The sequence below is a fragment of the Lepisosteus oculatus genome, chromosome 14, assembly GCF_040954835.1.
Source record: "Lepisosteus oculatus isolate fLepOcu1 chromosome 14, fLepOcu1.hap2, whole genome shotgun sequence".
NCBI classification, from domain to species: Eukaryota; Metazoa; Chordata; class Actinopteri; order Semionotiformes; family Lepisosteidae; genus Lepisosteus; species Lepisosteus oculatus.
This window is the reverse complement of record NC_090709.1, coordinates 20,035,254-20,059,466: the sequence shown is the minus strand read 5'-3', so window position 1 is coordinate 20,059,466 and position 24,213 is coordinate 20,035,254. Positions and strand designations below refer to the sequence as shown.

The window sequence follows — 24,213 nt, the reverse complement described above, 5'->3', positions numbered from 1 at the left end:
AACGTTGGGTCTGGGTTCCTTTCTTTCCTGCATGAAATAGCAAATCGTTACAAAAACAAAAACACCAACTAATGTCCAATAGTCCAATAGTTAGTCATTTAAGTAAACATGAATATACTGTAAGGTCTTGGTACATGGGAGTGGATTTCAACCACAATTAAAAAAGGGCAAATTATAATTACAGGCTTCAGACACTTTTTCATACAAAAGTGACCAAACACTCCCTAACTTTCAGGTTTGCTTGAACCTGTAACAGAAAAGCGGTTTGAAACTTCCATTCTCTGATGTCACTGTCTCTAAAGTCGGACGTGATGTTTCGCGGATGTGCAGTGTGCCTTTTCTCTTGTCGTGTTCAAGATGAAATGCTGCATAAGCTCCTGACTGGGTGTTCTGTACTGTTCAGATTACCTAGGTGGTGTACAGCTAAAGCCCAACTGCATGGTGTGAATTCCAGGTTTGGCACCAGCAGCACCTGCAAACACATCAGCTGACCTCGACATGATTTGAACACGCGACCTTCTGATCTGGAGTCAGACGCGCTACCGTTGCGCCACGAGGTCACTTGCGACACGTGCTTTTAATTCACCCAAAGAGAAATATCAGCGTCCCTGAAAAAGATTGTTTTCATTCTCTCCTGTGAGGAGCGCCGCTCTTCCAACGAGGGTCTCTTCATCCCAGACCACAGATTATTCCTCCCGCCCGGCTCTCTCACGGAGAGCAGACACACTGTCTCCACTAATGTGTTTACTACATCTATAGATCTGACCCCCTACAGCCCCGATATTCCTGGACAGGATATTTACCACCAGCCTGGTGAACTTCTCATCTTGACCTCTCCCAGGAGGAGCACAATTAACACAGAATCCTCTCTCCATTTAGCAAATAACACAAAAAACTGTTTACCTGTCAAGACAGAAAACCAGGCTGCTCCAGGTGAGGCTTAAACTCACAACCTCGGCATGAGTCCACTGAATATGTCATTTTACATGGCCTGAACCAGGAAAGAGATTGGAAGTCAAGAAGTTATGGTTTTGTTTTAATACTTGCCTACTCTTTTAATTTTTCGGTCAAATCTTTTATTTGGGAGTACTTTAAATGGATGTTAATCTTTGTCCCAATGCACGATTCTGGGCCATGGTGTATCTTGAATAATGTTCTTATAGGCTTCAGTTTGGAAAAGTGCGGTCTTCAGAAGCTACTGAAACCGCTAATGGTTTCATAACACTTAATGCAAAAGCAACGTTCGGGTTTGAAAAATAATATTTCTTGCTATGAATACAAACACTGTTACAGGAGGCGTGTTAGGGCTATTTTAGCTTAGATCATCAATTCATCTTACATTTCTTCTCCATCTATATCAACAGCGTCATCGCTACTGAGCGCTAAAGGCAGGTCCTGGCAATACAATCTTCTTTAGAAAACATTTTTAAAACTATTTCCACTACCATACATAAAGTAAAAGATACCGATTGCACACAACTCATAAAATCTCTTTTCCAGGGACGTTGTAGCTAGATGCAAATTCCAATCGAAAATGTATCAGCTTTAAAATTTTCTTTTGGATCCACAGGACGATCAGCATGAGACTCAAAATATACCTGTGTTTGATTGTACAGCATAGATTGTACAGCATTTATGTTTACATTTATGTTACAATTAAGGTAAATATATCAAAATATCAACATCCAACTTCACAGTGCTAAGGTACTGTAACAGTGCTTGTCAAATTCTCAAACAAATCTGCGTTGTATTTCTAAACTCTTTTAGCAGAGGACGCAACAGGAGTATAAATGATATCTCCTGCAAGCCATTCAAAGATACTTTTCCAAGAGTGAATATGGATTTCTGGGGAGTTGCGGTGTTGATCACTATTGGACTTCCCCGGTCTCAAGTGTTGTTGTTGGACACGGGCAAAAGACTCGCATTTTCTGCAAATATAAAGAGGGTTAAGGTTTCAGCTTTAGCGGAGACAGTGTTTACATTGACAATAATAAGAAGATCGTCCCTGGGTGGGTTTAAACCACCAACCTTTCAGTTAACAGCCGAACGCGCTCGCCAATTGCGCCACAGAGACTGATGAGAGAAGCTTTTCTCCATTCGCACCTTTCCGGTCAAAAAATAAACATTGCTTGCATTTTCTTGCCAGTTGGCAATATTCCTACTGCTCTGATAGCAAAGAATTACATTTCATTTTTCACAAGCTGTATGAATTTCTTGAAAAACAAGTTGTTGCAGAAAGGAAATAAATTCATGCTTTAAACTAAATCAAGCCCTATGTGGTTGTCCAAGATGGTAGTTTCTGCACAAAAAGACAGGAAGAAAGGCACAGCTGGGATGTGGAGCTAGGATCTCCAGTCAACGAGACAGGTACTTAAACCAACTCAGCTACGGTGCCGGCAGAATTCTCCTCTTTTATAGCCGCTTGGACACACCGCTCTGAGCCATCTGCATTCAGTAAGCCCTGAGTCTGCTGGCTGAGCAAGCTGCCTCCTTTACACGGAACAGGAGTCCTGACCGTAAGAGAAATGAAGAGAAATGGCTTTTATTGGGCACTTTTCATGTCCAATGCGCTTGACATCTTCCAAGGAGGACAGAGTTCATTAACGACACTTTTCCTTTCTTTCTTCTTTCTGTACACTTTGATGAAACAAAACGAGAAATCATGTAAGGAAAAATGTCTTTTTTCATGGAGAAAACATGCACCGGGAAATGTTGTGTTTAGAAGAAGTGAGTTAACATGAAAAATGACCTAAGTTACTGGAGCAAATGCTCACCTAGCAAGATCTGCTTTACCACTAGAGAGAAGTAGAGTGAAAGACGTGATCATTTCACGCTGTTGTGGAACGAAACGCTTTTGTCTTGGAATTCTAAATCAATTAGAAATTCAGAGCGACACATAAAGGCTTTGTCTGCTTAAAAGTGATGATTTTTTAAAACTAAAAAAAAAATGTAGAAAACACGTTTCTCACTTAGAAATTTAAGATGGGGGTGGGGTATTACTAGTAGCGGAACTGAACTCACCATGGTGCAATTAATTTACGTGATGGGCTAGTGGTTTAATGGATAACGCGTCTGATTTCGGTTTATAAGATTGTCGATTCGACTTCTACCGGGGTTTTGTGATTCAAATCAGGCTCCTCAGAAATAGATGTACGTTATGTAAATGAACCGCACCTGAAAGCAAACGTTGGGTCTGGGTTCCTTTCTTTCCTGCATGAAATAGCAAATCGTTACAAAAAAAAAACACCAACTAATGTCCAATAGTCCAAAAGTTAGTCATTTAAGTAAACATGAATATACTGTAAGGTCTTGGTACATGGGAGTGGATTTCAACCACAATTAAAAAAGGGCAAATTATAATTACAGGCTTCAGACACTTTGTCATACAAAAGTGACCAAACACTCCCTAACTTTCAGGTTTGCTTGAACCTGTAACAAAAAAGCAGTCTGAAACTTCCATTCTCTGATGTTACTGTCTCTAAAGCCAGACGTGATGTTTCACAGATGTGCAGTGTACCTTTTCTCTTGTCGTGTTCAAGATGACCTGCTGCATAAGCTCCTATCTGGGTGTTCTGTACTGCACTGTTATTTCATTCAGATTACCTATGTGGTGTACAGAGAAAACCTGACTGCATGGTATAATTTCCAGGTTCAGCACCAGCAGCACCTGCAAACACACCAGCTGACCTCGATGTGATTTGAACACACAACCTTCTGATCTGGAGTCAGACGCGCTACCGTTGCGCCACGCGGTCACTCGTGACAAGTCCTTTTAATTCCCCCAAAGAGAATAACAGTAATGCTAGAATAACTAGTATTAAAACTAATAATACTACTGTTAATTCTCTAACAGTAACACTATAATTATAAATAATATTTACATGAATATTAACATTAAAACTAAAACTATCAGTAGCGCTATCATCATTAATACTCACATGAACACTAGCATTAAAACAACCAGTTGTACTCTCATTAATATTGATATGAATACACTAGTATTAGTATTTGTTGCTACCCATGACGTTACATCGCTCTTTGTGATGAACGAGATACACCTAGACGCGCACAGTGACGTGGCGCCTGTCCCCGTGGTTACCATACTTATGATTTATAAACACGGGAAAAAATACATGTAAACTGTTACTTACAGTGCCTTGCGAAAGTATTCGGCCCTCTTGAACTTTTTAACCTTTTGCCACATTTCAGGCTTCAAACATAAAGATATAAATTTTTTATTTTATGTGAAGAATCACCAACAAGTGGGACACAATTGTGAAGTGGAACGAAATCTATTGGATTTTTGAAACTTTTTTAACTAATAAAAAAATGAAAAGTGGGGCGTGCAAAATTATTCGGCCCCCTTGCGTTAATACTTTGTAGAGCCACCTTTTGCTGCGATTACAGCTGCAAGTCGCTTGGGGTATGTCTCTATCAGTTTTGCACATCGAGAGACTGAAATTCTTGCCCATTCTTCCTTGCAAAACAGCTCGAGCTCAGTGAGGTTGGATGGAGAGCGTTTGTGAACAGCAGTTTTCAGCTCTTTCCACAGATTCTCGATTGGATTCAGGTCTGGACTTTGACTTGGCCATTCAAACACCTGGATATGTTTATTTGTGAACCATTCCTTTGTAGATTTTGCTGTATGTTTGGGATCATTGTCTTGTTGGAAGATAAATCTCCGTCCCAGTTTCAGGTCTTTTGCAGACTCCAACAGGTTTTCATTCAGAATGGTCCTGTATTTGGCTGCATCCATCTTCCCCTCAATTTTAACCATCTTCCCTGTCCCTGCTGAAGAAAAGCAGGCCCAAACCATGATGCTGCCACCACCATGTTTGACAGTGGGGATGGTGTATTGAGGGTGATGAGCTGTGTTGCTTTTACGCCAAACAAATCGTTTTGCATTGTGGCCAAAAAGTTCGATTTTGGTTTCATCTGACCAGAGCACCTTCTTCCACATGTTTGGGGTGTCTCCCAGGTGGCTTGTGGCAAACTTTAGACGAGACTTTTTATGGATATCTTTGAGAAATGGCTTTCTTCTTGCCACTCTTCCATAAAGGCCAGATTTGTGCAGTGTAAGACTGATTGTTGTCCTATGGACAGACTCTCCCACCTCAGCTGTAGTTCTCTGCAGTTCATCCAGAGTGATCATGGGCCTCTTGGCTGCATCTCTGATCAGTCTTCTCCTTGTCTGAGCTGAAAGTTTAGAGGGACGGCCAGGTCTTGGTAGATTTGCAGTGGTCTGATACTCCTTCCATTTCAAGATGATCGCTTGCACAGTGCTCCTTGGGATGTTTGAAGCTTGGGAAATCTTTTTGTATCCAAATCCGGCTTTAAACTTCTCCACAACAGTATTACGGACCTGCCTGGTGTGTTCCTTGGTCTTCATGATGCTCTCTGCGCTTTCAACAGAACCTTGAGACTATCACAGAGCAGGTGCATTTATACAGAGACTTGATTACACACAGGTGGATTCTATTTATCACCATCAGTCATTTAGGAAAACATTGGATCATTCAGAGATCCTCGCTGAACTTCTGGAGTGAGTTTGCTGCACTGAAAGTAAAGGGGCCGAATAATTTTGCACGCCCCACTTTTCATTTTTTTATTAGTTAAAAAAGTTTCAAAAATCCAATAGATTTCGTTCCACTTCACAATTGTGTCCCACTTGTTGGTGATTCTTCACATAAAATAAAAAATTTATATCTTTATGTTTGAAGCTTGAAATGTGGCAAAAGGTTGAAAAGTTCAAGGGGGCCGAATACTTTCGCAAGGCACTGTACATACATTTATCAACTTGGAATATATTTTTTTAGCTCTAGGATACAGTTACCTAAATAATAATAAGAATAATCATTGTTTAATTTCGGTTTGAACATTTTTTACACTAAACGCACTGTGGTAATTGATCGATACAGTCTTTATTGACTGTTTTCTAGATATTTAAAACAGGATCAAAAACAGAAAAAGAACCAGTACTCACCAATCGGTGAAGTTAATCGTTTATTCTACGGTTTTTCAATTGAATTAATTGGTTTTCGATAGATAAATGATCAATAACTCTCCTCCGTGCACACCCTCCCGCGGTCTTGCTCTCTGATCCAGGTGCTCAGGCTGGTGTCTGTGACATTACAGCGCTCTTTCTAACAGAGCAGAGCGCGTCTCCGCTGGAGGAGACTCCTGTCCGGAGCCTGGGGGGCTTTTCTTACAGATATAACATCCCCCCCAAAAAAGAATACACCGGGCTGTGAAGAGAAGCAAATCATAACAGTTGTAAAAGGAGAGTGACAAACCAAGGAATGAAATTCATTAAACAGGAAAAAAAATAGTTTACTTCGCAGATGAATGTGTTACAAGGCGTACCTGTGTGGAGCAGTAGAGAACGAGTACAAGTCCCTGTAATAAGTGCATTTAAATGTTTTAAACGAATCATCAGAGTATAGAAGCCAGGAGGATCAGGAACCTGATCCTGGAGGTTAAAATGTGTATCCTGGTTTTATTTCCAGCCTGCTCTCAGTTCCATAGGTAGTCTGATTATTTAAATTAAATGTATAACTGTTACAATAATTCATCTAATTGTAAATTTATAAGACTGTGAGACACCTGTGAGAGACATATGAGAGCTGGTGATTCCCTGGGCTGGTGTGGAATCACACACAGACAGGTCTTCTTCTGTGTGATCTGAGTCCCACTGCTGAGAGCTACAGACTGGTCAACTGGTCACTACTGTAGACACGGCCATTGGCCCATCGGCTACTAATAATCAATATACAGTGTACTGACCAGAGTGTCACTACTTGTGTTTATTACATTAAAAGATAATTCCACACTCACGTGTGTTAGAAAACATTTATAAAACATGTTTGGAGATTGACATACAGTAAAGAAAGTAATACTGAAGGGCTTGAGGTCCTGGAAAGAGTTAATAGAAGCTTCTTGCTTCTGACCTGGAACAGAGTCCACAGCTAACAGATCAGTGAGTCTTGAGCCCAGTTCACAGAGAGGAGAACCAGGAGCTCTTCTCTGTCTCTAAGTGGCTGTGAGGAAGGAGAAAATGGGGAGATGTGACCTGAATCCAGGCTGTTCTGTCTGATATTATTCATGTAGCAGCACTGATTGTCTGAATGTCCTCTGGTTCTGGATTGACGGATAAAAAGAAGTATGGAGCTTCTGTCCGATTGTCTCTGAGCTGTGAATCTGACTAAGAAGAGAATAATGATTTTTTATTCTGCCTCTGATAATTTTTCTCTTTGCCAAGTGGTGTTACATCCCCTTCAGAAACTCTGCACAGACTGTCAGAGTGAGAGAAAAGTAGAGAGATGGACAGATAAGAGCACACGCGGTGAGAGATACATATGTCTTGATTTACTTTGAACCAAGTGTTCATTTCCTTTGTGGAACAAGTTGTTTCTGAACTTCAAGAAATTCATACAACTTCTGAAAGATAAAATATAAGTCTTGCTAATCAGGACAGAAGAAATACCGCAAGAAAATATCAGTGATTTTTCTCCTTTTAACGAAAAGTGGAGAAAAACAACGGCAGTGCATCTCCGTCATCTTAATTTAGCTTAATACAAGTATTCACTTCCTTTTCTGTGGATTACAGACTGCGAAAGATGAAATAAAGTTATTGGTTATTCATGGTCAGTGCAGAAGATATACTGCCGGCTGGCAGGAAAATGTCAGTATTTTATAATTCTTTAATTACAAACGTGTGACTGGCAAAAAGCAACGGGAGTGTGTCTCTCTGCAGCTATTAAATGAAGGGCTGGTGGTTCAAACCCACTAAGGGACGAGCTTCAGACTGTTCCGCTGTAACCATAACCTCTGCTAAAACTTGATGGGATTTCTTCGCAAGCCCTCCTGAAATTTGCAGGAAATATGGATTTTACTCGTGTGGAACTACAAGTAAACAATTAAGTACCTGTCAATGTCCAAGAAAACCATTTTCACATGTGGAATTTTATCTTCAACTGGCTGTCAGGAGAATTCATTTATACACCCGTTGTATCCTTAGCAAAAATATTTTAAAATTAGAACACAGATTTGTTGGAGAACTTGACAATCCTTGACAATCATTATTAAATGAGCATTATACAATTGTGTGTTGATATTTTGTATATGTACCTTAATTGTAATAAAATTAAACATAATCGCTTTGATATGGATGTTCATTTGAAGGATTTGAGGAAACTATCAAGGATCTCAGAACAACCAAAGATACATTTGGGCATCTGCTATTGGTAAAGATTAAAGAGTACTGTAAGTGTGAAGCTTGCACACACACGAGAGAAAAATCAGTTTTAATGTACTTCATTAAACTGACGGTGTGCTTATCAATCGTGCATAAAATGTACATAGCTGAGGATGGTTTCAATCAGTCGATTTCTGGATTAAGGGCCCAGCACGGTTCCGCTGCACCACTCTGCTAACAGATGTCTTAGTGTGATTCAACACAACTACTATATCTTTGCTTTCTAAAAGTGTGCCCGAGATGGAAAAGTCTAAATGGTAAACGCAGACGTCACTTTGAGCACTTGGTCTTTTATAGTACAAATCATCACACGCTGCCTTACATGGCGTGTCTTCAAGATCGTTGTGAACCAAACCTTCTGCCAAACTGAATCTTTCGTCGTTAATTCCCAAATCTTCAATGAGAATCAGTGAAACGAAAACCAAGCCCATGTACACACTCGCGTCCTAGCGTGAAAGAAAAATGATGTAAGCATTTGAGAAATAATGAGAGTAGTCTGAACATCTCCAGCCTGTCAACTGCTCTACAAAGAGATCGCTCCCTCTACACCCACTTTATAACGCTGAAAATGATTCAGGAAGCACAGCAAAGTTCTAGAACCAGCGAATGCATCTGCATACATAAAATGTCAATTTTTCAAAAGTAAAATCTTCAGCTTTGAAAGATTGTCATCTATATATTTTCGTTTTTCTCTTTTTTACATAACACGCTTTCGAGAAACAAACTGTCTTGTAATGAAGGCTGCATTAGAAAATGTGTATCTAGCTTTGTTAAATTAAAATCGGCACATCCCAGTGGACAAAAGATGTAGAATATATGGCTATTAAACGCATACTTTAGACGTATAAATGTGCTCTGTAACTGGTCTAGAATGAAATTCAAATATACATATATCGTTATACGTCAATTAGACATCTATGATTATATGTTGATTATACATAAATGGCTGGAGTTATATTATACGGATAAATTTAGAGGACTAATATACATATATAGTTAAAGGCCTATTATACATCAAATAAATATTTTATAGGTGTAGAAACTAGTAAATAAAGCCAATGATTTGTTTTAGAAATGTATTCTTAAAATATACAATTATTCACACCTGAAAAATATGTAGTTCAAATTATACATTATATACAATATTGTAATCAACAAATGGCTAATCATCATAAAAACACAACTAGTAAACTTCAGTTACAAATTCTAGTAACATGGCAATATATATAGTAATGACAAACAAACTAATCACATGATCCCGCTAAAATTTAACTCAAAACCACATTTCGATTCAAATATAAATTTTAACATTTACAACTTCTATATTTCCACGAAAATATAATTAATGCAGCACAAACGCTACTTTCTAAAAAAGACAGAATGAAACTGTTTGTTTTTGTGTTTCATGGTGATCCTCCTCTCGATACTAATGAAATGTTTAATATGATCCCTCGAGAAACAAAAAGGAGTCCATTTCCGCCTGGAATGATTGATGCCCCGTGGTACACTACGAGTTGCGTAAGGCTCTGTAACGCGCAGATGAGAAACTAACCTCTGCTTCTTCATTATATACACAGAGAGCTATATATGCGAGCTTACTGCCTCCTACGGGCTCTGTATTTGTTAGCGGTACAAGACCGGACGTGGAGAAATGAAGTGAGGAGGGTGTGTACATTAAAAGGCTCATATCGTCCCTGGAAGGGCTCAAACCACCACCCTTTTGGTTAACAACCAAACCACAAAGACGCATGTACAGCTTAACACTTCTCGGTCTCAGTGAAAGTGATACTCCGTAAAATTTCCAGAGATTCATTTATTTTTAAAGGAAAATCACCAACAGCGGCCGAGATCTACTGGAGTTTTTTCATTCTATACTGCGATTTCTGAAGGGTACCCTGTGAAAATACGAGTTTTGACGAGACGGGATGGACATATAAGGTCAAAAAGCTTGGGGAATTGAACTTTAAGGTGAAGACTGCGGGTTCAGTAGCAGCAGAACCTGATCAGTATCAGTTGACTCCGATATACTTTGAAAATGAACTTGGGGATTTAGAGTCAGACGTGCTACCGTTGCACCTTGGGGTACTTAATTTAAAAAAATAGAAAAAACAATCAGTGTTCCTGGATCTGTAATTGAGAACAACACCTGCACAAGAGCTGCGCAGGAAGAATAAAATGTGGTCTGGGAAGAAGAGACTCTCTTTGGAAGAGCTGCGCTCTTCATAGGAGATTTTTTTTTTTTTTTTGTGAAGCTGATTTGTCTCCTTTGGGGAATTCAAAGATATGGATAGCCGTGACTTCGTGGCGCAACGGTAGCGCGTCTGACTCCAGATCAGAAGGCTGCGTGTTCAAATCACGTCGAGGTCAGCTGTTACTTTTTCAGGTTCTGCTGGTCCTGAACACGGAATTCACGTCATGCAGTTGAGTTCTATCTGTACACCACATAGATAATCTAAACAAAATAGAGCAGTACAGGACACGCAGTGTGGAGCTCACACAGGCTTACAGTCTCCAGCATTGGAGTGAGGAGGAAAAAAAGAACTTTGTTTTTTTTAAGAGAAAAGGCACAGTTCACATCTGCTTAACATCACGTCCAACTTTAGAGACAGCTACATCAGATAATGGAATCACAGAAGTTTCAGATAACTTTTTTTTTTTACAGGTTCAAGCAAACCTGAAAGTTACTGAGTTTCCGGACACTTTTGTTTTATTAAAAAGTGTCTGAAGCCTGAAAATGTAATTTGAAAAAAAAAACCGCTATTGGACATTAGCAGGTGCTTTTTGTAACGATTTGCTATTTCATGCTGGAAAACAAAGGAAACAGACCCAACGTTTGCTTTCAGGTGCGGTTCATTACATAATATACATCTATTACTGAGGAGCTATAATAAAATTTACACGAGCCAGGTAGAAGTCGAACCTATAATCTTATGATCCGAAATCAGACGCGTTGTTTATTAAACCGCTGGCATTTCACATGACTTGAATTTCCCCATAGTGTGCTCAGCGCCTCTACTAGTAATGCACCGCTCCGTCTAAAATTTCAAAGTGAGAAACATGTGTTTTCTGATTTTTTATGAGTTTTAAAATATAATCTCTTTAAATCAGACAAGGGGTTTATGTTTCGCACTGAAATTCCGATTGACTGAGAATTCAAAGAAAGACTGTTTTCTTCCACAACACCGTATAATTATCACATCCACCAGACTCCCCAACCTCTCCAGACCTTGCTGGGTGAGCAATTGCTCTGATAAATTAGGTCACGTATCATGTTAAATCATTTCTTCTCAACACAACATTTCCTGGTGCACGTTTTCTCTATGAAAAAAAAAGACATTTTTCCCTTGCACGATTTCTCGTTTTTTATCAAAGCGTACAGAAATAAAAAAGAAGAAGAAATAGTGTCGCAAAAGAACTCTGTTGCCCTTGGGAGATGTCAAACGCATTGGACATGAAAATGCCAGATAAAAGCCAGTTCTCTTCGTTTCTCAGTGTCGGGGCTGCTATGTAAAAGAGGCAATTTGCTCTGAGCGCAGGTTCAGCGCTTACTGAACGCAGATGTCTCAGAGCGGTGTGTCCAAGTGGCTGTAAAAGGTGATGGTTGTCCTGTCACCGTAGCCTAGTTGGATAAAGCGCTTCTCTATTAACCAAAAGAACCGAGATTCAAATCCCAGCCGTGTCTTTCTTCCTATCTTGTAGTACAGAACGTATCATTTCGGGCAATCACAAAGGGCTTAATTTCGTTAAATGCAGGTGTTCATTTTCTTTCTGGAAAACTTTTTTTCCGTTTTTGATGAAATTCACACAGCTTGCGAAAAATGAAATTCAATTCTTGGTTATTAGTGCAGAAGAAATATTACCGGCTGGCAAAATAAACGGTAAGATTATTATTTTTTAACCGAAAACTTGTGATTCGATAGAAGAACCCGCCAGTCGGTCTCTGTGGCGCAATCGGTTAGCGCGTTCGGCTGTTAAATGAAAGGTTGGTGGTTCGGGTCCACCCAGCGATGGGATTCTTCTGCAATGTAAATGTTGTCTGAAATCAATTGGATTTCTCGGCGAAACCATAACCATTTTAATATTTGCAGGAAATGCGAGTGTTTAACACGTGTCAGGGTCACCGGGAAATGTCCAATAATGCCCAACATTGCAACTCCCCAGAAAACCATATTCACTCAAAAAAAATTATCGTTGAATCTTCATTTATACTCCAGTTGAATCCTCTGCTGAAATATTTTAAAAATACAATGCAGGTTTGTTTGAGAACTTGACAAGCATTGTTACGATAGCACTGTGCAGTTGGATTTTGATATTTTGACATATTTACCTTAATTTTAAACATAAATACTATACAGTCTATTGTAATTTTAAAATAAGTTAGCCGAGGATGCAAAGGGGTGAAAGGGAAAGGTCAGAGGGTATAGTAAAAACAAGGATTAGGTTAGGATTGGTGGAGGTGGTAGGGGTGTTGATGGTTTTTCTCTGTAGAGGATGATTGAGTTTTTTATCCTTCTCTGAAGTGAGAAATTGGAAGAGTTGGGAGTTGAGGGATCTGATGAGGTTAGTTATAAAAGGAAGTTGATGTGGAGCTGTTAGCCGTAAAACTTCCTAAAGTCTTTAAACTGCAGTAAGCAAAGATAAAGGAAATTATCTTTGCTTACTGTCCTGTCTTTCTCACACCTGAAGAAGGCTCCACGGCCAACACGTTATGTTTCCTTTCTTCTCTTTTCAGCATGGAATAATCCTTTACTTTTTCCTTTGCAGCCTACGCATGCTGACACAGCTACCCACCTGATATATAACATTCCTATAATCACAACTATGAATGTCCAATGTGGGTATTTTTTCCATTATTATTCATTTTGGCATTGAAGCATATTTTATGTAATACAGAAGTGTCATAATCACTGAAAAACATATTTTTTCATTTAGAAAGAATTAAAAAAATATAAATCACTATGAATTACATTTAGCCTGTTCTGATCTAGGTTTTCTATATACTTTAACATGCCATGTTCAGAATGTCACAACGCAGAAATGCAACAGTGAAGTTTTGTCATTACAAATGTTCGTGGTGAGTGATTTTGTCTCTCTTACCTTAGTGTCAGTGTTTTGGTAATGAGGAAGGAGGGAAAAAGTAATTCAGCAGAAGGGGTGCTATTTTGTTGACTATAAATCCTCACATGCCATGTTCAGAGGGTCATATTAAAAAAAGGTACAGTAAATTTTCTTATAGTTCATGATTTTCATAATTTGTTACATTGTGTCTCACACCTTTGTGTCAGAATTCTGAGATGTTTTTTTCTAAACAGGGGCCATCGCAATACAACAGAAAGAGCAATTAGCTTTTCCCTATGAATTCTCTCATGCCATATTCAGAAGGTCATATCTTAAAAATGGTACAGCAACATTTCCTGAAGTTCAGGATTTTGAGAGTCTGTTACATTGTGTCTCACACCTCATTGGCAGAATTGTGAGACAATTTTATAATCAGGAGGGAGGGTCATAGCAATACGCAGAAAGTGTCATCACCCTTTGCTCATCCTCCGTTAACCATATATTCTCATATGCCATGTTCTAAATGTCCCATTGTAAACTGCTATAATAACATTTCTTGCAAAATGCAAGATTTTAAGACTTAGAGAATTCACGTTTTGCCTTTGTCTTATTTACTTGTTGTCTAACATGCCAGTTTGTGTTATTGTGAGTTTTGAAAATTGGTTTTCGATTTTCTGAAATGTGTTTCATACAAAAATGCAATTTGGATAATCATTACTTACATATTCCCCTTTACTGAGGATATGTGCAGTAATCAACTCGGATTAGTATTTTTAAAAATGACTATAGAGAGCCATCTACAGGCGAAAGGCGGCATAACATCACAGCAGCAGCACTGGAACGAAAAACGCGAATAAGAAGCTGGCGAATAAGCAGCCAACTTCAGCCTCGTTAATGCAATAGGATTGGGTGAGGTAGAAAAATATTTCTTCCTCTGAATCCTAACATTTTTGTAGGTGTTCTAGGACTTCTCGTTTCAGATAAAGCTGCCAATACATCACTTATTTCTACTCCATCAATATCAGCAGTGTTATCAGTACTGAGCCCTAAGTGTGGGCCCTGTCATCATAGAAAAACTTGAACGTATCAACTGCATTCACCTGAAAAAATCTGATAAAATTGAAAAATACATCGGAAACAAATTTACACTGTTTTTTTCAGATCCAGAAGAGACTCATCATGAGACTCAAAACAGACCTGTTTTTAATTCTTTCCAGGAGGAAAGATTATTCAGATGCAAACATGGGTCCAAAATCAATGTACTCACCTATCTGTGTTGCTTCTTCAAATCCTTCGACTGAACGTCGGTATTAAGGGATGATATCATACAAATTTTGGTTTTCTTTTAAAGCACTTTTTAAAAAAAAATATTGAGCCTCTATTATAGTTGTCTTGGATGTTTCGCAAGGTATAATAGACCCCCTTGTGCCGTCCGCTAAAATATTATAAAATACAACAATCTTTATATATATATAGAACAGCATTTATGGTTACATCTATATTAAAATTAAGATAAATATACAAAAGTATTGAAATACAAATGTACAGTCCTAACATAATCATGCTGTCCAACTGTCTTTTTTGCTTTTCAAGTTCTCCAACAAATCTGTATTGTAATTTTAAATATTTTAACTAAGGGTGCAACGAGAGTATAAATGAATTCTCCCGCCAGCCATTTGAAGGTCAAAGTCCATGGCTGAATATGATTCCCTTGAATGCTGGCCATGACTGGTCATTCCCAGTGATAATGACTAATGTACTCACTTGTTTACTTGTTGTAGTTTGACACACAAAACAACTGCATTTCCTGCAAATATCAAGTGGGTTAAGGTTTTACTAAGGAATCCAATTAAGTAGAATAATGAGAAATGGGCTCGAACCACTAACCTTTCAATTAACAGCTCCCAGAGACTCACGTGCAACCCTTTTCTCCATTTGCAAGCTTTTGGTAAAAAAAAAAGACTTTATTCTTGCCGGCCTGTAATATTTGTTTTGCACTGATAAGCAAGATCTGTGTTTCATCTTTCGCAAGCTGTATGAATTTCATGAAAAGCAAGTTGTTCTAGAAAGAAAATGAAAACTTGCATTTAACAAAATCAAGCCGCACGTGATCATCCATAGTGATACATTCTATAAGACAAGACAGGAAGAAAGGCAACACTGGGATTTGAACTCAAGATCTCCTGTTTAATAGGAAAACGCATTAACTAAATCAGCCAAAGTGCTGTCAGAGTATTAACATCATGTCTGATGTCAGTGATTGCAGCTGACGAGGAGGATCGCTGGAGGACAGTTCACTGTGAACAAGTCAGCCTGCATAATGAGGGGAAGAGACCAGCCTCTGTGATGCACTATAGAGTTACACTAACCTTCTGCCCTACTGTTCTCTGCTGCATTCTACCCTAGCAAATAAATATTGGTTTCCATGCGTGTAAGGTTTCTTTTTTTTGTCAAATATTTTCAAGCATATTTTTGCTGTTGAAAATAAGTTGTTTGTGGTTTTGAGTGTTGTGTTCCTCTTCCTTTAGTGTCACCCAAAGTGATACATTGTGCTTCGGCAATTCTTCGGGCTATAGTGTTTAGAGGAGTTCAGTTGAATTAGTTTGCATAGATAAAGTATTTATTTTCCTTTTAATCCTTTAAAGCATATTACATTGTCAATACATTGTATCTTTCTTCCTACTAATTGTCATCATTTTTTTTCTGGCTTGATCTCGTAATCAGATATTTCAGAATCTTCCTTAAAAACTAGTAAAAGAAGTGGGACACATTCATGCACACTAAAAAATATGAAAGGGTAGCAGGACACAGTAACCACAAAACATCTTGTAGATTATGAATGTGCCTAAAATATTTCAGTACTTTAGAGGGTTCTGCCATTTTAGATGTTGTACTGTGCCTGTCTGATTTATCAAACGTGTCATTTAAATCTCACATCATTTCTATATCAGTCTCAGGGCCTTGCAGCAAAGATTGCAATTCATCCCAAAATGCCAAGTTTCCCACTGTTGATACGTACAAAGAAATTAATGTACATTTTCCCCCAAAATCAACCAATTTAAAAATCAAATGCATCCCTCCTCATCTGCAGTTGGAGAGAATAATGTCAGAATAAATACAGGTTTAAAAGTCAGGAGCATTGATAGTCCTATTTAAAAATTTTGCTAAAATGCTCACAATATATTAAAAAGTTCTATAAAATGCAAAAATAATTAAAACATAATAAAACAAGGTAAAAAGAAATGATACAGTTATAAAGATCAGGAATTATCAATTTGAAGTTACAATCCACTTACAATATGCCAAAAATGGCAAGAATATGTAAAACAGGTGTATATTTTTTAAAAAAAACAAGTTAAAATAAATACTAAATACTTTTAAAATTCAGGAATGTGATTGGTCAGATGCTTACGATGAGTGTTGTTGGTGTTTCGTGTGATTTAGCGAATTGAAAAAATATTCCATTTAAAAACGGCAGTAGCTCGTATGAAAAAAATAGTTCGTAAGTATCTTTGTTGTAACAGCTGCGCCAGAACTAGTGTATTCATATTCAGCAGAAAAATACCTGAACTTGACTGGTTTATATTCAGTAATGTGCGTTGGGAACAAAAGGGAGACTTACTGTACGTGGATTTTATTAGGTTTTAGGAATCAGAAAATGTATTTTTACACGTTTATGCCTACGAGCAAAAATAACTTCCTGCTTTCAGCACTTTTATTGTTTCTGCTTGTAACCTCGAACAGAGAAACCCAGTACTGACTCTGGGATTTAAGAGGCATGTATGAAGACAGTAAAGGTGAGTTTGTTGTTTTTTTTCCCCCGCTGAAGAGTATGAAGGCGGTGTGACGAGTCTGGAGGGAGGAGACGCGCATTCCGCACGGGGAGCGCAGAGCAATGAGTTTCACCTGCAGCTCGCCGAGTCCTGTCCTATATAACCGCTGAGCCCGGACACACAGAGTCTCCAGCCAGTGTTGGAGACGCACTATGTTAATAGTTTTTTTTAAGAAGTCGGTGTTCTTTCGCTATTATTAGTATTATAATTGTTATTATTATTATTATTATTATTATTATTATTATTATTTGAGTTAGTGGTTACTGTGCTAGACCGGCGCGAATACCGCTTCTGTTTCTTTTCTCTGCTCAAACACTGCTGGGCAAAGCTTAAATTAAAACCCTTTTTCTGAAACATTGAGTGTGAGGGGTAACAGGTGGAGGTAGTCCGTATCGAGGTCACCGGGGGAGGTACTCCTGTCTCCCCAGGTGACACTTTTTATTTTTTGAGATAACGTTTGTTTGAAACCGCTCTACAAATTTTCTCACATGCACGTATTCTCCAATATCACCACAACAAAACCATAAAGTTTGTTTCCACAGACATGACACTACTATGCAATAAACCAATAAATTAATGAACTAGCAGAATCCCAATAAAAACACCTGGCCAGCCCAGCGTGTCAGTATCAGTTTCTTATCAGTGCTCCTTTTTTTCCACACCAGAAGTTAACTGAGGTTTTGTTTTCATTGCATAACAGCAGATAAAGGCTCTCTAGCAGTGTCTAAAGGTTTTTATAGCAATTGCAATGGTTTTTATTCTTATTTTCATGATTTTGTATTAATTTATTAGTCATTCCAGGTCCAGTCTTCAACAAAACATGATGTAGAATTTTTTCTAATTGATCAATTTGTCCCAGATTTTTATCCAATCTAGTAGTTACCTAGAACAAGGTTTTCAAATCATTCCCAGGCCCTTGACATGCATATAGTTGAAAAATATGACCTCTGAAGACCAAAAAAACATGTTCACCAGCTGTTTTTTTTTTTATATGTTTGTCTGCTGAGTGGGCACATTAAGAAATTTGACTATTCACACTCAAAGCCAAGGGGGCTAGCTTCAATTTAAGACCTGAACCAGGCTCCTGCTATGTTCTGCTGCAGAGATATAACAAATGTTTAAGGGGGAGGAAATTCCAGGCAGACATTGTCTAAATATGTCAATGTTGTTAAGTGTTTGAAGCCCAAATAAAGGGCTGTTTTGGATGAAAGCAGTAGATTGGGTCTGATCAAGCTCATTACTGACCTCACTCACGCAAACTCCATACACGGTATTCGGGACTACGTGCGGTAAAGAGAAGAGTGCCCCCTTCTGATATATCAAGAATACACATAACTATGGAAGCCCGTCTCACCAGGGAGTGAAAAAAAACGTGCTATGGTATCTCATATTTGCAACTTCGAAATTATCCCCATTTAACTGTCTGCCCTTCTCTTATTGTAAGGGATTTGGTTTCTAGGGCTTGTACCCCTGCCACTCCCACCCTAGTTCGTGCCTCACTGTATAGACTCGAACCCAGGTCTTGCCCACTAAGCTAAAGACCTTCGAGTAAAAAAAGAATTGTACCAGAATTGTTTTGGATAGATTTGTGAAATGTTATTGTTAAATACATAACTCACCAGAGCTGTTTTTTAAACAAAATAAATAAAAAAGCAATAGGGCTGGAGTTTATAGACTGTGATTCAAATACGAGAGTAGGAGAGGAGGGGACTAGTTCAGGAGCACAACCGGCCCTCCCCTGCCCAATTTCACAGCAGGCTCTGTTGTACCCCAATGTGGAGTTCAGCTTTTGATCACTCAGCTGAGAGATGAGCCCTGGGAATATGGGGCAAATACAGGAGATACACATGACTCGAGAGAGAGTTTTTATCCCTAAGGGATAACTTGTTTTACAATGGCAGACAATATAATGAAACAAAACCTCTGTTCTGCTGCTCCAGGCTGGTTCCACTGGGAACAAGTGGAGCTAGGAGCTCATGAACAGCAATTGGCCCAGAGGGCAAAAGATGTAGAATATAAGTCTATTAAACGAATACCTTAGACGTATAAATGTGGTCCGTAATTTGTCTAGAATGAAATTCTAATATACGTATATTGTTATACGTCAATTATACATCTATGATTATATGTTCATTATATATAAATGGTTGGAGTTCTATTATACAGATAACTTTAGAGGACTATTATACATCAAAGAGATTTTAAATCAAGGCATAAATCAAGCCAATGACTTAGTTTAGGAATTTGTTAATTTTCAGAATAATCAAACACCTGAAAAATATGTAGTTCAAATTATACATGATATACAATATTGTAATCAACAAAGGCTAATTATAAAAAGACACAACTAGTGAACTTTAGCTACAAATTCTTGTAACATGGCAATATATATAGTAAAGACAAACACAAACTAATTACCTGAACATGCTAATATTTAAGTCAAAAACACATTTCAATTCAGATGTAAATTTTGAAACGTATAACTTCTATATTTCCAAGAAAATATGATTACAATGTGAAGTTAAGACCAATTTTTACTGTTCACCATTTGCAAAGCCCTCTCTTATTGTCCTAACAGTTAGAACCAGCAACTTATCATTTTCAGTGTCCAGACTTCCAGGCCCCCTGCCTTGTGTACACAATCTTCAAACAAAGCATTTTGTGCTCCTTTATTTCATTTTCTGTTGTTGTTGGGTGGGACTTCAGCACTGCAGCTAGGAGAAAATTTTATAATATTAATACTCAAATAAATTATGATTAATCTCAAGAAAGAACCATTAAGGTTTACTAAGCTCAAAGCTTAATCAGTGTATTAAGTTTAGCTTGCATCATAATAATGGACCAATAGTCTGTCCTAATTAAAGAGTACCCAAAGTTTGAAAGTACAACATAAAATAAGAGTACCTTTAATTACTCTATAAAGATTTGTCTCTCCCAGGCCCCTCTTTTGTCGTTGATCTTTCCAGTTTATGCCAGCGAAGTTGAATTCCATCATCAGTTCATTTGTCATTTGTCTGAAAAACAAATTCTCACTGAGCTTAGATGTTTTTCAAGTGAGTTTCCAGTCAATGTTTTTTTACTCAAATATTTAGGATCAAATGTACTACTGTAATCCTTATACTTTAAAAGACAGTTTTGCAGCTTTACACCTTGCAAATTCAGTGGTTAGCACATAGGTATCTATAAACTAAATTTTGTGCATATTTTAACTTGATCAAAGTAAAAATGTAATGTAAAAACATCTTAAAAATCAATAAGCAATACCTTGACAACACTGTGAACACACTCCCTCTGACATCACTGCCACCTACTCTCCAAAGTTGGTTTATTTGGAAATAATATATTTGAAATAATATTAGAAGTTTTTTTACTACTGGATCTTCATCAATCAACTAATCAGACATACACATTACCCATGACTACTCAATGGAACTAACACATTTTTACATATTAACTGCACTTTTCTGCAGTATTTGCTCAGTCTTAGAATACAAAGTCACCATATTTCAAAGTTAAATTGTAGTAACGTTTTAGAACATAGAACATTATGTAAAACACTTTATTTTGGCATTAAAAGATAAGTAGTATTATACATTATAAACTAAAAATAAGAAAGTATGCCAGAGTTGGATCCTATTAATCAAATGTAGGCTGTAAAATTATGACCCATCTGTAACCTAGAATACTAGTGAATATTTTCTACACCAGAGAGAATATACAGTAATATCATACCAGCAGCAAGGACTCACTCGTGTGTACAGAACTCATCCATTGTGCTCAGCCTCTTGATGTGGAACTGGGAGTCTAACGGTTCTGTACACCTTCCCACACATCACAGTTCATCTCTGATCTCCATCAGGAGACCCAATACCCACTTCTGAACTTCTGAAGTCATTCACATTTTGTATCAACATTTGAAAGGAATTGGATCAGGATTTTCTTATACTATTGTTATATTAGCATTACTGTAGTGTTGCTAATGTGCTACATGCAATTTATAATCTTACAAGTTCCCACATTTGTAGTTGATTTTATGTGGTCTTCTCTTTCAAACTATTTTATGTGCCATTTATTGCTTATTAAAATACTATTTTTAATCAAAATAATATTAAGTAAGACCTGTAAGTAGGATAAAGCGACGCCTTTCGTCAAACTTTTTGACAGATACCATGCCCCCTTTTTCAGCCAATGGGAGGCTGTGGTGGGCGGATGTCCAGCCCCCTTTTCAACCAATGGTGTGTTGTTATGGTCAGCTGTCCCTCCCTCCACCCGAGCCAATGGTGTGTCATTGTGGAGCGGATGTCCCGCCTTCCCCCACTGAGCAGTCCTGAGCCTCAAGGTCCAAATACCCGCCACCGCATTCCCCTCGAAAAAGCACATATTAGTGACGAGGGTTGGAAGGCGATCATGTCTGCCACGGGGTTGAGTGCGCTCTATTATAACCCTAAGGAAGCGGGGAGTTACGGCAGCATGGGGAGTCTGTTGAGGGCCGTGACTTCCCCGGGTGTGAGCGCCACGTGTGGCGGCGTGTGAGCTTTAAGAGAAACAGGACGCTGGTACCTGAAATGGACTGGCAGTGGCAGGCCGACTTGGTGAACATGAGAGACTACAGTGAGTTCAACGATGGTTTCTGTTACATCTCATCACGTATAGACATGTTTTCTAAATATGCCTGGGCCGTGCCACTGAAAAGTCTGGAGGGGGCGTGACAAGCGCTTTCAGAAATATATTTCAAGAGGGTCGTACTCCTGAAAAGCTACAAACGGACGAGGGAAAAGAATTTCTTAACAGGACCTTCCAAAATCTTCTGAAATGTGAGAATATTGAACACTTCATTATGGCCAGTGATGTGAAGGTTAGAGTGATAGAGAGGTTTAACAGAACTATTAAAACTTGGATTTTTCCACAGCACGTTTCATTTCATGCATGAGCTGATCGATGTTGCAGTCGTACCCTCTAGGTAAGGTACATGTCCATATAGTCTCATCACTGATGAACAGAAAATCTTCATCCTGATCAAACGTGTTTAGCGTATGCGGATAGTGCAGCTCGACCAGACCCACTTCCCAGCTCCTGTCCAGGTCAATCGCCTTTGCCAGATGCTCTGTGAAGCACGCGCTGGTGTTCTTTGGAAACATCTTTGAGGATGAATTACTGGCTAGTGTAACATAGAAGACATTGCGGTTCATTTTTCAGCACCTCTATATTTCTTTGACCTCGGAAGCCTTTATCCAACTATTGAATTTATCGCTCTATCTGCGCCACTTTACCAAAATCTGTTTGTTTTTTTCACGCCCCCTGGCTGCTTTAATCTTTTGGATGCGATAGACGCTCTCAGAATTGGGGTTTATTTTCTGTACCTCTTCTGCGTAGAAGGAGCCCTTAATGTCATTGCTTGTGTAGTCCTGCAGTTTGTAATAGGGTCTTAGAGCCGGGGTCCGCTCTTTGACAATTAAAATTTCATCTGTGAAGGTCTGTTCATACCCCTTCTCAAACATTCCCTTTTATTTTGGACACCCGCACATGATCACCCACGTTAAATGAAAACTTTGACGGTTTTCACTTAAAGTGTTCGCCATAGACGGTTCTCCACATTTCAAGGGAGTTATCGGTCGTAACAGAAGCCGGGGTTCGTTTAATAGTCATGTGGTAACTATGATTATAAAAGTAAATAAGATCAGACAGATCGATTTTTGAAAGGTGTTTTTGTGTGTCAGGTACCTCCACATTTTTGTTTTAATAGTTTGGTTAAACCTCTCTATCACACTACTGCTCGGTGGGAGAAGGCGGGACATCCGCCCTATAACAACACCATTGGTTGAAAAGAGGGCGGGACATGGGTTTTAAAGTTTTGACAGACGCTGCACACCACAGTGGGGCAGACTTGAGTTTTTCAAATAGCTCTCGGTTACCAGCGTTGGCTAGCAAGGTGCCCGGTACGTTGATTTCGGCCATTGCCCCCGTGAACACATCCCAACCTTTTAGCTTCTTACCAGCCGCAACAGATTGCTGTTGTGTGAGAGCCCTGACAAGATCAATCATGTGAGAGCCCTCAACGGGTGCCCCCTTGTACACAAATTTTCCTTTTTAATTCCAGGCTATTAACAGTTTATTGCGTGCCATAGTCTTGAACAATATCTCGGCATTTCTCTGGAACCACTGAGATGCGCTGTCTTAAATATACCCAAAGTCAGCGTCGGTCGATGACGGCTGTTGTGGTGATGCGTGTGATAGATCGGCGGGTGCATTTTCGGGTAGTACAACAGTTAAAATCCCCTTTTCAGAAAACTCCTGGCGTACTTTTGTCAAATACCGTTGTAACACCCGATTATATAATCTCACTTTTTCATATTCAGGCAGATGCGAGTTCTGAAAAAAGTCTCTCATTTAGTCATCCAACCTGCGGGTTGTTATTTTTCTCACATCGCTTTCGTTGCCGGACCGCTCTCGGAGTCAATCGAGCTGTTTCTGAGGTACAAGGTACATTTTTTTTCAGCGTGCTCCATTATCGGTGTTGTAGAAGCCCCGTAATCAATGGTACCGCAATATTTAACAGTGTCCCAATAAAACTGCCGGACTGGTTCACCAAGAGTCTTTATTTTAGGAGAAACCCAGTGGGCAAAAGACGTATAATATACGTCTATTAAACGCATACCTTAGACATCTAAATGTGGTCTACAATTCGTCTAGAATGAAATTCTAATATACGTCTAAAGTTATACGTCAATTATACGTCTATGTTTAGACGTTCATTATACATAAATGGTTGGAGTTCTATTATACGGATAGATTTAGAGGACTATTATACATATATGGTTGGAGGTCTATTATACGTATACCTTTAGACGTCTATTATACGTATACCTTTAGACGTCTATTATACGTATATGGTTAGAGGTCTATTATACGTATATGGGTAGAGGTCTAGTATACATCAAAGATAGATTTTATAGGTGTAGAAACAAGTAAACCAAGCCAATGATTAGGTTTAGAAATTTATTCTGAAAATACACATTCACACCTGAAACATACGTATTTCAAATTATACATTGTATACAATCAACAATC

General features: G+C 38.6%; 4 non-coding genes and 1 pseudogene across 4 annotated transcripts; 1 reads left to right on the top strand and 4 right to left on the bottom strand.

Annotated features, from left to right (window-relative positions):
* The window catches only part of LOC138242516 (zinc finger protein 271-like), a 681,240-nt pseudogene that overhangs the window by 266,173 nt on the left and 390,854 nt on the right, over nt 1-24,213 (bottom strand).
* Nucleotides 489-560, bottom strand: trnaw-cca (transfer RNA tryptophan (anticodon CCA)). Its single transcript has one exon. It is a non-coding gene; the product is annotated as a tRNA-Trp (tRNA).
* On the bottom strand, nt 2,001-2,074 carry trnan-guu (transfer RNA asparagine (anticodon GUU)). The gene has a single exon. It is a non-coding gene; the product is annotated as a tRNA-Asn (tRNA).
* On the bottom strand, nt 3,684-3,755 carry trnaw-cca (transfer RNA tryptophan (anticodon CCA)). Its single transcript has one exon. It is a non-coding gene; the product is annotated as a tRNA-Trp (tRNA).
* Nucleotides 10,550-10,621, top strand: trnaw-cca (transfer RNA tryptophan (anticodon CCA)). Its single transcript has one exon. It is a non-coding gene; the product is annotated as a tRNA-Trp (tRNA).